Source organism: Salvia hispanica, chromosome 1 (assembly GCF_029641045.1).
Source record: "Salvia hispanica isolate PSC_SH4W2 chromosome 1, Shi_PSC_v1, whole genome shotgun sequence".
Taxonomy (NCBI): Eukaryota; Viridiplantae; Streptophyta; class Magnoliopsida; order Lamiales; family Lamiaceae; genus Salvia; species Salvia hispanica.
Window position 1 is genome coordinate 23810565 of NC_142692.1, and position 14205 is coordinate 23824769.

The 14205-nt window shown below is 40.3% G+C and overlaps 1 long non-coding RNA gene across 1 annotated transcript; it reads left to right on the forward strand.

The window, feature by feature from the left end:
* Window positions 1-6088: 6088 nt before the first annotated feature.
* LOC148933481 (uncharacterized) lies at window positions 6089-7919 on the forward strand. Its single transcript, XR_016130779.1, has 2 exons — window positions 6089-7531; window positions 7610-7919. It is a non-coding gene; the product is annotated as an uncharacterized LOC148933481 (long non-coding RNA).
* Window positions 7920-14205: the final 6286 nt, after the last annotated feature.

Sequence of the window (14205 nt, forward strand, 5' to 3'; positions counted from 1 at the left end):
ATCTCACCTCGAACCCCGTAGGGGTGATGTCTCCAAATCTTCAAGGCATGTACCACTGCTGCTAATTCCAGATCATGAGTGGGGTAATTTAGCTCGTGTGGCCTGAGTTGGCGTGACGCGTATGCGATCACCTTGCCATTCTGCATCAATACGCATCCAAGTCCGATCTTTGAAGCATCGGTGTACACTACATAGCCTGCTTCTGGTGCTGGCACGGCTAGGACTGGTGCGGTGGTCAACTTTTCTTTTAATAGTTGGAAGCTTACTTCGCACTCCGGCGTCCAATTGACCTTGGCTCCTTTCTTGAGCTGTTGAGTCAGTGGTCTGGCTATTTTAGAAAATCCTTCAATAAACCTCCGATAATATCCAGCTAAACCTAAGAAACTTCGAATTTCACTAGGTGTTGTCGGTGACTGCCAACGTTGTACTGCTTCCACTTTTGCAGGGTCCACTCGGATCCCTTCTGCCGTTATTATGTGTCCTAGGAAGTTCACCTCATTGAGCCAGAACTCACATTTGCTAAACTTAGCATAGAGCTTCTCGGCTCTCAACGTCTCTAAGGTGGTTCTCAAATGTTCCTCGTGTTCCTTCTCGTTCTTCGAGTAGATGCGTACATCATCTATAAAGACTAGGACGAACTTGTCCAAATATGGGTGGAACAGGCGGTTCATTAAGTCCATGAACACGGCCGGGGCATTTGTAAGCCCGAAAGGCATCACAGTGAATTCGTAATGGCCGTATCTAGTGCGGAACGCCGTCTTGGGTACATCGTCACGTCGGACTTTCAGTTGGTGATAGCCTGATCTCAAATCCATTTTCGAGAATACACCAGCCCCTCGAAGTTGGTCAAAAAGGTCATCAATTCTTGGTAGAGGATACTTGTTCTTGAGCGTCAGCTTGTTCAACTCTCTGTAGTCGATACAAATTCTCAGTGTTCCGTCCTTCTTCTTCACGAAGAGTACTGGTGTACCTCATGGTCGTACACACTGGGTCGGATGAAACCCAGGTCTAGTAGTTCTCGGAACTGTATCTTTAGTTCTCGGAACTGTATCTTTAGTTCTTCTCACTCGTTAGGCGTCATTCCGTATGGTGCCTTCCTTTGATACTGAGGCTGATTCAAGTCATCCATTGATTAATTTATTTTCTATGACTGGTGAAGCCATTCCTCATCTTAAGCTTCATCGTCACATACGGAATTCCCTAATGCTTGCATCGATCGTAATTATAGTCATAGGGCTAGCAAATTAGACTTCATAACCTTCTACATAGCTGGGGTAGTCTACTTTTCGTAGTCTTAAGGATACTTTTTTTTTGCCGGTCGTGATCCATTTTTTTCATAATTTAGTACAAACTTCGTTTTAATTATATTTATCCTCGAATACAGGAATAGTAGAGTGGAGGTGTTGGCTTACTGCCCCAAACATTGCTGGCTCTATGCCCATTTGTTAGACTGAGCGATTCGTAGTAAGATAATCTAACATGACTTTCCACGATGATCTAGATCTTATGTCTAGATTAACACAAAACTCTATCGTCTTTTCCTCCTTTTGGATCGCTTAATCGACGGTGTGGAATATCATAGAATACTTCTTCGAATTTTGTTACTAACATTTTTCCTTACTCCACATTGTAGGACTCCATATCTGTTCTCTCGCGATAACTTTTTAAAGAACACTTTGATTTCTCTCCTCCCGTAGCAGGGATGGTGAGGGTAATGGTGCTATCACTCGTTCTTTTTCTCCAATGTCTCTCCAACCTGTGGCTCTTCCTGGCCAACTATCAGACGAATCTCTCTGGTTGATGGAATTAGTTTCATCGAACATAAACGACGAATGAAATCGCATTTTCTTCATGATTTTCACTACATATCCATGATTGAGTCTTCATTTCTTGTGGCTCACTTATCTTACTTCTAATAAGCATTTCGATCCATTACACACTTGTATTTATGAACTTCTTCATCGCCAAAAATCATTTGATCCATATATATTCCTTAACATTTCTCTGCTTAAGCCTAATTACCTATCCTAATATCATAATATTCGATCTTTTACCAGCTTGTTACAAGCGGTGCGTATATGTGAAATATTAAATGTTTCGTGTTGGCGATTATGCGACGCCTCTGGTTGGTGTATCATTTTCTACACGGGTGTCAACATGAACTTATTTATCATACGTATCTGAGAGAAATTAAGGCTATGCATTTCTCGAGAGTCTTATATCAAGAACTTGAAGATTAATCTAACAGTCTTAACTTGGATAGGAAACATAGAAGGAGCATGATTGAAAATTTGAAGGTCTCCATAATATCAAAGGGGACAAGAATAACATCTCTTGTTCGACTCAATTTTCATCATTAAATCGTGAAAATTGATTTTGAAGGAAAATACTAAGTTCAATATAACTTATCGTATCCATTCAAAGAACTTCAAGGTTCAAATGGTTTCAAATAATTAAACCCATTGAATTTGTGAATCCACTTCTGATGGGAGCTTGAAAGAACATGAGGTAGGTCATGAGAATAAGATGATACTGTATTAACTCTCAATTTCCATAGTAAGCTGTCAAATAAGATAGTTCAATTGTCCGTTCAAATTGACTAGATCCGGACATTAAGGATGATGGTTTCAACATGTCAAGACCTCAGATGATTAGACGCAGGAAGGTTTAGAAATGTAAACAATTGCCATGAATTAACGTTGATCATGGTTTACCAACATCATAATGTGGAAATCATGGAAGTACATCAATGGATTCACCGTAGTGACCAAGGTGAAAGAAATATTTTTGGAGAAGTCAACTACCATCAAGGAAAATGCAATACATTAGCCTTAACTCAGTGTTTCAGAAAGAAATCATGAGCTAGAAACAATACATGTAGTGGGACTAAGCTAAAAAGAGTTTTCACCCCTATAAGAATGAAATAGTCACAAATATGGTTGCTAAATAAGGAGGTGAACCAAAGTCCCACTTAATATGCCATTCTCAGAGGAGAAATTTCTGAACAATAAGCAACTTAAGGGTGAAGTTATATCGTGAGAGTTAAAGAAACCAGGATATTGATCTTATAAATGATGGGGCGTAGGAGACAACAACCAACAAAGATAATTGAGAACATATGAGTTCTTCTGAATTTAGGATTTGAAAGTGAGTCACTACTTTCGTTGAAAAAAAAAAATGATAGCGACTTATTACTTGCAAAAACATGAGTCAATCAAAAATCTTAAATAGACGGTAATACACCCTTGTTAAGGATGTTCAAAATGAGTTTATTTTGAAGGGCATGGTTGTAAGAAACTTTAGAATCGAAGGTTTATGACCGGGGCTTAAGAAGTCAACACTTTACATTTTCTGAATAATGAGCTCAACTTTTATAGCCAACAACTAGAAGGGAGTCACAACTTTCATAGGAAAGGAAAAAGTGAGGCATTACTTGTATAAATGTGAGTCAATCTGGAGTCTAGAGTAGACGAGGGCATTTTCATTAAGGAGGTTCATAGAAAGATATCGATGGGAATCCAAGTAAGTACTGTTGGCCATAATCATTTGTTCCAGTTATGTGACACTTTCTTGTTTGTTCTTTCGGGGCTCGAACATGATCAGAGCGTTCTAGGAAACCGTACATTCCAAGCTAGGATTCCTGGTGTTATAACTAATAACTTCCGTTGAAGGTCATATTTTCATAATGTTCTTGATAAGTCAGAGCGGTCCTTCTCGTAGAATATTGCACTCTCCATCGTGCTTCACAACGTGCTATAAGCATTGTTTCTAGATCGCGTAGCCTCCTTGACTTGCTACGCAAGACTGGATCACTTAATTAGATCATAGGTACGATATCTTTTCGTGTAAGGATACACCTCCTTTACTGAACCGAGGGTACGCTCATTTTGGTTATGATTGAGTTCATGAAGACAAAGGGTACTTCATGTTGTTCTCATCATTTAAAACGTTTAACAGACGCCCATGCCGTAGGTAGTTTCTCGTATCTCGTGTGATCGTTACCATCTAAGAATAGATGGGTTATTTATAAATTTTTAGGTTCATTATTGTACATTTGGAATTGTTCCAATTACAACATCATGGATTGTGGTCTCGTCAAGACATATGGTAGAGGAAAAGGTGTGGGTTCCACTTTAGACCCATTCACCTGTATCTCCTCATTTTTAAAACAAAATTAGGATTTTGCCCTAACTTGCATATACTTGTTCGCTTTATCGCTTAGGCAAGCGGAAAGGAAGTCATCAACTTATATCACTGTTCAAGAGCGTTCAGCCTAATGTACTTCTTAGGCATACTATGTTCGCATGCATTAGTCATTTCGTAACTTTCAAAAAAAGAAAATTCTTAATCTATCATACTTCACATAATCGAGCATGCGTAATTAATAATACTTTAGCATTTGTCTCAAGACATCCTTATGCTTAACATTTTAACTTGAAATTCCATAGTTCATAGAAAAATTGGAATTTACATGCTTTTCCTTGAAAACCTTGAATGTTTTCACAATATCTTCAGAAAGAAATCATTTTTCCTTTTATCAAGTTCTTTCATGAATAACTGAAAATTTCCTGGTAAGAACTTCTTTCTTACCTCATTGCTGCAGTTGAACGTGACGAGTCGAGGTGTTGGGTCCCTTTAAGCTTTCCATTTTAGTACTATTCTAGTCTAGTACTATTATTCTAGACTAAGGCTTGAAAAGAAGGTTCTTGGGTCCAGAGCGAAAGAACGGTGCTCTGATACCACTCTGTCACGACCACAAACTTCCTATATGGTAATGACTGCATCTAAACGTGATTTAAATAACACCTTAGAACCAAAGGGATGGAATAAACATGATTTATAAGATGAAAACTAGGATAATAGTCTCACAGGCGAAAGTGAATTAGGACAACATAAAATCAGAGTGCTTCCTGGGTTCACAAATTCTTATTTTAAAATCTTATCACAGCGGAAATGTCCAAGACAAGGTAGTATGTATGGAGACATACTACCCTGGGCTACCTATTGACTTATTTGAGGATCTACTCCCAACACCATCGCCTGCCCGTCCATGTTCAACCTGCATATTAGAAAAAAAACATGCAGGGCTGAGTATTTGATATACTCAGTGGGCACATTGCCAAAATATAATTTTCATAAAGAGTTTTGTCAGCCCGTTGAGTGAACACGGGGTTTTAACTTGAAAGGCCCGTGTCACTAAAATCCTTTTCATTTCATAAAGTTGATTGCGCAATCATATGACATAGATCTACCATATCTGAACATTGTGTGAACCGGGAATGTGGCCACATTCCACGACGGTCACTGGACCGGCCAACCCCTTTTGTTAGCTCACGGTCCCCTTATGTGTACACTAGTCCGAGTAGGGTTTGCGGCCCTACTGGGACCTGAATTCGATTTAACATATATTGGCATAGCCAAGCAGATAGGTAATCCATAAAAACATAAAGTGGCATGACAAAACTTAAGTAGCAAAATTTTCTCATCATCATAAAAAGGCAAGTTCATATTTTTAAAGAAATGCCCACCTCAAAAGCTAACGCTCCTTCCGTAATTTCCTTAACTTGGCTTTAGACGACGTTCGTAGACGCCCCTTTAGTAAATAACATAAATATACTTTATTAGACTTTGAGATATCCCTTATGCTTAAACATGAATGCATCCTAAGTGCGTGATCATTTTATTCTTTCTTAAAATTTCTAGAAGAGTTCTAGATTTCTTGAATATTAATTAAATCAGTAGATTTAATTAAATTGAGAAAATTACTCGCATAACTAGAGGGTGCTACCTCCTAAGCCATTTATTTAAGTACTAAGAAAAATTTAGGCTCGAGGTCTATTCGTCGTTAGTGCATCACAATTTCATAAAATTAATCATTTGAGCTCTCATTCTAAATTCCGGAAAGAAAATTTAGACTTATTCTCGTGGAAATAATTAGCGGACTATTATTTAATCCGTAACGTAGGAGAGTCCATGATTTAATTAAATTCTTAGTCCATACTTTATTTAATTGGTGGCCCAAACTCTTACAAATAAAACAAACAACCCAACACCATTAAAAAGGAGAAGCCCAACAACAAAATAAAGGAAGGCCCAAACACTTCCCTTCTCAAAACTATCGGTCTCTCTCTCTTCAATCACACACCAGAAATTCCCAAATCAAAACCCTAAATTGAAGAGGAAATCGGCGGCGCGTCTCTCCCTTGCCGCCCGTCGACCGCCGCTCCGACGATCCCACGCCGACCGCCGAGGATCCCAGGCACGGATTAGCTTTTCTCCTCACTGATCGGGTTTCCCCTTCGACTCATTCGTACTCTCTTTCCTCTTCGGCGAGCTCGCCGCTGGGTTTCCCCCCGTCGCCGCACGGCCGAGGCCTCGCCGCTCCCGACGCGGTGGAACAAAACTGCTGCTATCCCGGTTAGGGAGGGGGCGTCGCCCTTTCCCTTCCTCCGTTTCCTCTCTCTCTTGCGAAATCGTCGCCGATTGGTCACCGCCGTGGTTGTACTCCGTCGTCGGAGGTGTTATCGTGCGAGGCAGCCTCTGTTTTGGCCTCTGCAGGCTCGCCCTTCGCTGCCTGTCTCGCCATCCAGCTCTCCGTCAAGCTGCGGCTCACCCGGCCGCCCCTCTCTCCTCGTAGCTAAGTCCCGATTTAAATTCTTAGTTTAAGTCATAGTTCAGATTCACAGTTTTGAGCATGTCGGGATTTGTGATGTTGTGATCTTGGCTAAAATTTGTATGAGCATGAGTGGATTCCTTGGTTTTTTTTTGTGTTCATGATTAAGGAAATTAGAGATTTTAAGTTGGCATGGCTACTGAGTTTGAGTAAAAGACAGCAGCATGTTGTTCCTCTTGTTTCATTATTTTGTAAAGCTCTAAACTTTCTTGTCTTAAACATGAAATCAAAGAAAGGCAAGGAGTGTGCTAGTGCTTTACTGGTTCTATTTAGGATTTAGAATGCTATTTAAGATTTCTATGTTGAGGTGCTCTGTTCTTGCTTGTATTTGTTCTTCTTACTGATTCCGGGTTGTGGATTTGTAAGTGACCTCTTTGTGCTTAAGCATGGTTGTGTGGTGATTTTGTACATGGATGAAAAAGGAGTCATAAGGGGAGTTGTGTGTTACCTCTTATGTTAGTGAAGAAGATGGGGCTGCCCTTGTTGTTGCTCTCGGTTATGCCACTCTTTACTCTCTATTTTGCTGAAAAATTTGATGGTATGCAGAAGGGAGTTGAATGTGTTGTGGAGGGGATTTTTATAGATTGGTTGTGGTGTACTCGTGAGCCTTAAATGGCTGCTGTACCATTTGTTGCTATGTTGCAGAGAATCTCACCTTTAGTGATCCCATTGTCTCTCCTTCATGGCTGCAAAACTTGTATTTTTATGGGTACCTAGTACTAGTTCTTAATTGGGGTTGTTTGATTGTAGAGAGGCAGGGGATGTTGTGCCAAGGTGCTGCATTATGAAGGGTTTGCAGGCTGGAGATCCCCCCCCCCTTTTTTTTTGGCAAGTTCTTGGTCTTCAAGGAAAAAGAAGGTTTGTTCCTTCCCTCTTATAAGCATTCCATTGATTGCTCTTGTCTCAAGGCCTCTAAAGCTTGTGTTTATCTTGCAGGTGAGAGGAATCTCAGCTCCCATCCGGCTGCACTTCGAGTGGGCCTTGGTTCACCAATTGGGCCGACGGCTGCCCGAAACGGGCCTTAAATCGGGCCTGGAGAAAAGGCCCGAATGTACTCTTTTTTTTTTTTTTTACATATCTTTCCATTCATGTTTTCTTTCTTTGAGGACTTGATCCATGTGATTTATCAGTTGTTCATTTGTTAAGCCTTGTTCTAAGTATTGAAGTTTTTGAAAATTTGTTGATCGGTTAATGTAGAAGAACTGCTACTCGAAGAAAAATAAAATTCATGATATTCTACAATAAATTCCAATTGCTTAGTTCATTTGATTCCTTAGCTTTTACTTGTAAATAGAAGTTTTAAATTTCACAACAAAAGCTCGTGTCTCATTAATTCTTCATGAACTGGGAACTTCACATCCTTAGTTCGATAATAAAAAGGCGAGAGAGAAAAAAAAAAAAGGTGCGGGTATTACATTCTACCCTCCTTAACGAAAATTTCGTCCCGAAATTTTGCTTAAGTTACCCAAAAAGCTCTGGGTACTTTTCTTTCATCTTGTCTTCCAATTCCTACGTTGCTTCCTCGTGACCATGATGTTTCCATAAAACTTTCACTGTTACAATAGATTTATTCCTCAATTCCTTGACCTTCCTATCCAAGATTGCCTCTGGCTTCTCTTCATAGCTTAAGTCTGGTTCCAAAACTATTTCTTCTTAGTGGACTATGTGTTTCGGGTCGAACACGTATTTCCTCAATTGTGACACGTGAAAGACATTGTGCACGTTCCCGAAACTCGGTGGGAGTGCCAATCTGTACGCCACAGGACCCACTTTTTCTAGAATCTCGTAGGGTCCGATGAAACGTGGTCTTAGCTTGCCCTTGATGCCGAATCTTGTAATCCCTTTAGACGGAGATACTTTTAGAAAAACATTGTCTCCCGCCTTGAACTGCAGGTCGGTTTGGTGAGCATCCGCGTAAGACTTCTGCCTGTCTTGAGCTTCCTTGATTCTCTCACAGATCTGGCGGACGATCTCTATCATTTCCTCTACAGAATCCGGTCCAAGCGTCTTTCTCTCACCGACCTCATCCCAATAAAGCGGTGATCTACATTTCCTCCCATACAGTGCTTCATATGGGGCCATGTTTATAGTTGCCTGATAACTGTTGTTGTAAGCAAACTCTATAAGTGGCAATACTGACTCCCAATTTCCTACTCGGTCGAGCACTACGGCTCTTAACATGTCCTCTAAGGTCTGAATTGTCCTCTCGGACTGCCCATCAGTCTGTGGATGGAATGCCGTACTGAAATTCAGTCTGGTGCCTAACTCTTGCTGCAGGCTTATCCAAAATCTAGAAGTAAATTTTGGATCACGGTCTAATGTGATCGCCACCGGTATTCCATGTAATCGTATGATCTCCTGCACATAGATCTGAGCTAACTTGTCCGATCCGTAAGTGATACGAACTGGTACAAAGTGGGCGCTCTTGGTGAGGCGATCTATAATCACCCAAATAGCAGTATTCCCTCATTGGAATTTCTAGGGGTTGCAATTTCCCATAGGGTCGTTGATGTAGAGCCTTCACTTGTTGGCATGCTAAGCACCTTTCTACAAACGACGCTATGCTCCTCTTCATGCCACCCCACCAAAACTGTTTCTTCATATCTTGATACATTTTTGTACTTCCTGGGTGGCAGCATAGGGTGTTTCGTGAGCTTCGCTCATGATCTCATTCCTGAGAGTCTCATCATTGGGCACACATAATCTTCCTTCAAACGTGAGGGCGTTATCTCCTTCTTCGTGGTAACTCACCTCTTTTCCCGTCCTCACTTTAAGTCGAAAATTTCTCTAATGCTTCATCACTCCTTTGAGCCTCAACAATTCTGGCTCTTAAGTCTGGCTCAATCACTAGAGTGGCGATTCTACTTTCCACCGTCTCTGGTGCTCTTACTACCTCTAATCGCATGTTAGCGAATTCCCGTATAAGTTCCTCATTTTGTGTGAGGAAGGTGGCCACTTGGGGTATAGTTTTCCTGCTCAAGGCATCTGCCACTACATTCGCCTTGCCTGGGTGGTAGTTTATACCACAGTCATAATCCTTGACTAATTCGAGCCATCTGCGTTGTCGCATTTTCAAATCCTTCTGCTCGAAAAAATACTTAAGGCTCTTGTGGTCCGTGAAGATCTCACCTCGAACCCCGTAGGGGTGATGTCTCCAAATCTTCAAGGCATGTACCACTGCTGCTAATTCCAGATCATGAGTGGGGTAATTTAGCTCGTGTGGCCTGAGTTGGCGTGACGCGTATGCGATCACCTTGCCATTCTGCATCAATACGCATCCAAGTCCGATCTTTGAAGCATCGGTGTACACTACATAGCCTGCTTCTGGTGCTGGCACGGCTAGGACTGGTGCGGTGGTCAACTTTTCTTTTAATAGTTGGAAGCTTACTTCGCACTCCGGCGTCCAATTGACCTTGGCTCCTTTCTTGAGCTGTTGAGTCAGTGGTCTGGCTATTTTAGAAAATCCTTCAATAAACCTCCGATAATATCCAGCTAAACCTAAGAAACTTCGAATTTCACTAGGTGTTGTCGGTGACTGCCAACGTTGTACTGCTTCCACTTTTGCAGGGTCCACTCGGATCCCTTCTGCCGTTATTATGTGTCCTAGGAAGTTCACCTCATTGAGCCAGAACTCACATTTGCTAAACTTAGCATAGAGCTTCTCGGCTCTCAACGTCTCTAAGGTGGTTCTCAAATGTTCCTCGTGTTCCTTCTCGTTCTTCGAGTAGATGCGTACATCATCTATAAAGACTAGGACGAACTTGTCCAAATATGGGTGGAACAGGCGGTTCATTAAGTCCATGAACACGGCCGGGGCATTTGTAAGCCCGAAAGGCATCACAGTGAATTCGTAATGGCCGTATCTAGTGCGGAACGCCGTCTTGGGTACATCGTCACGTCGGACTTTCAGTTGGTGATAGCCTGATCTCAAATCCATTTTCGAGAATACACCAGCCCCTCGAAGTTGGTCAAAAAGGTCATCAATTCTTGGTAGAGGATACTTGTTCTTGAGCGTCAGCTTGTTCAACTCTCTGTAGTCGATACAAATTCTCAGTGTTCCGTCCTTCTTCTTCACGAAGAGTACTGGTGTACCTCATGGTCGTACACACTGGGTCGGATGAAACCCAGGTCTAGTAGTTCTCGGAACTGTATCTTTAGTTCTCGGAACTGTATCTTTAGTTCTTCTCACTCGTTAGGCGTCATTCCGTATGGTGCCTTCCTTTGATACTGAGGCTGATTCAAGTCATCCATTGATTAATTTATTTTCTATGACTGGTGAAGCCATTCCTCATCTTAAGCTTCATCGTCACATACGGAATTCCCTAATGCTTGCATCGATCGTAATTATAGTCATAGGGCTAGCAAATTAGACTTCATAACCTTCTACATAGCTGGGGTAGTCTACTTTTCGTAGTCTTAAGGATACTTTTTTTTTGCCGGTCGTGATCCATTTTTTTCATAATTTAGTACAAACTTCGTTTTAATTATATTTATCCTCGAATACAGGAATAGTAGAGTGGAGGTGTTGGCTTACTGCCCCAAACATTGCTGGCTCTATGCCCATTTGTTCGACTGAGCGATTCGTAGTAAGATAATCTAACATGACTTTCCACGATGATCTAGATCTTATGTCTAGATTAACACAAAACTCTATCGTCTTTTCCTGCTTTTGGATCGCTTAATCGACGGTGTGGAATATCATAGAATACTTCTTCGAATTTTGTTACTAACATTTTTCCTTACTCCACATTGTAGGACTCCATATCTGTTCTCTCGCGATAACTCTTTATAGAACACTTTGATTTCTCTCCTCCCGTAGCAGGGATGGTGAGGGTAATGGTGCTATCACTCGTTCTTTTTCTCCAATGTCTCTCCAACCTGTGGCTCTTCCTGGCCAACTATCAGACGAATCTCTCTGGTTGATGGAATTAGTTTCATCGAACATAAACGACGAATGAAATCGCATTTTCTTCATGATTTTCACTACATATCCATGATTGAGTCTTCATTTCTTGTGGCTCACTTATCTTACTTCTAATAAGCATTTCGATCCATTACACACTTGTATTTATGAACTTCTTCATCGCCAAAAATCATTTGATCCATATATATTCCTTAACATTTCTCTGCTTAAGCCTAATTACCTATCCTAATATCATAATATTCGATCTTTTACCAGCTTGTTACAAGCGGTGCGTATATGTGAAATATTAAATGTTTCGTGTTGGCGATTATGCGACGCCTCTGGTTGGTGTATCATTTTCTACACGGGTGTCAACATGAACTTATTTATCATACGTATCTGAGAGAAATTAAGGCTATGCATTTCTCGAGAGTCTTATATCAAGAACTTGAAGATTAATCTAACAGTCTTAACTTGGATAGGAAACATAGAAGGAGCATGATTGAAAATTTGAAGGTCTCCATAATATCAAAGGGGACAAGAATAACATCTCTTGTTCGACTCTTATGAATTTTCATCATTAAATCGTGAAAATTGATTTTGAAGGAAAATACTAAGTTCAATATAACTTATCGTATCCATTCAAAGAACTTCAAAGTTCAAATGGTTTCAAATAATTAAACCCATTGAATTTGTGAATCCACTTCTGATGGGAGCTTGAAAGAACATGAGGTAGGTCATGAGAATAAGATGATACTGTATTAACTCTCAATTTCCATAGTAAGCTGTCAAATAAGATAGTTCAATTGTCCGTTCAAATTGACTAGATCTGGACATTAAGGATGATGGTTTCAACATGTCAAGACCTCAGATGATTAGACGCAGGAAGGTTTAGAAATGTAAACAATTGCCATGAATTAACGTTGATCATGGTTTACCAACATCATAATGTGGAAATCATGGAAGTACATCAATGGATTCACCGTAGTGACCAAGGTGAAAGAAATATTTTTGGAGAAGTCAACTACCATCAAGGAAAATGCAATACATTAGCCTTAACTCAGTGTTTCAGAAAGAAATCATGAGCTAGAAACAATACATGTAGTGGGACTGAGCTAAAAAGAGTTTTCACCCCTATAAGAATGAAATAGTCACAAATATGGTTGCTAAATAAGGAGGTGAACCAAAGTCCCACTTAATATGCCATTCTCAGAGGAGAAATTTCTGAACAATAAGCAACTTAAGGGTGAAGTTATATCGTGAGAGTTAAAGAAACCAGGATATTGATCTTATAAATGATGGGGCGTAGGAGACAACAACCAACAAAGATAATTGAGAACATATGAGTTCTTCTGAATTTAGGATTTGAAAGTGAGTCACTACTTTCGTTGAAAAAAAAAAAATGATAGCGACTTATTACTTGCAAAAACATGAGTCAATCAAAAATCTTAAATAGACGGTAATACACCCTTGTTAAGGATGTTCAAAATGAGTTTATTTTGAAGGGCATGGTTGTAAGAAACTTTAGAATCGAAGGTTTATGACCGGGGCTTAAGAAGTCAACACTTTACATTTTCTGAATAATGAGCTCAACTTTTATAGCCAACAACTAGAAGGGAGTCACAACTTTCATAGGAAAGGAAAAAGTGAGGCATTACTTGTATAAATGTGAGTCAATCTGGAGTCTAGAGTAGACGAGGGCATTTTCATTAAGGAGGTTCATAGAAAGATATCGATGGGAATCCAAGTAAGTACTGTTGGCCATAATCATTTGTTCCAGTTATGTGACACTTTCTTGTTTGTTCTTTCGGGGCTCGAACATGATCAGAGCGTTCTAGGAAACCGTACATTCCAAGCTAGGATTCCTGGTGTTATAACTAATAACTTCCGTTGAAGGTCATATTTTCATAATGTTCTCGATAAGTCAGAGCGGTCCTTCTCGTAGAATATTGCACTCTCCATCGTGCTTCACAACGTGCTATAAGCATTGTTTCTAGATCGCGTAGCCTCCTTGACTTGCTACGCAAGACTGGATCACTTAATTAGATCATAGGTACGATATCTTTTCGTGTAAGGATACACCTCCTTTACTGAACCGAGGGTACGCTCATTTTGGTTATGATTGAGTTCATGAAGACAAAGGGTACTTCATGTTGTTCTCATCATTTAAAACGTTTAACAGACGCCCATGCCGTAGGTAGTTTCTCGTATCTCGTGTGATCGTTACCATCTAAGAATAGATGGGTTATTTATAAATTGTTAGGTTCATTATTGTACATTTGGAATTGTTCCAATTACAACATCATGGATTGTGGTCTCGTCAAGACATATGGTAGAGGAAAAGGTGTGGGTTCCACTTTAGACCCATTCACCTGTATCTCCTCATTTTTAAAACAAAATTAGGATTTTGCCCTAACTTGCATATACTTGTTCGCTTTATCGCTTAGGCAAGCGGAAAGGAAGTCATCAACTTATATCACTGTTCAAGAGCGTTCAGCCTAATGTACTTCTTAGGCATACTATGTTCGCATGCATTAGTCATTTCGTAACTTTCAAAAAAAGAAAATTCTTAATCTATCATACTTCACATAATCGAGCATGCGTAATTAATAATACTTTAGCATTTGTC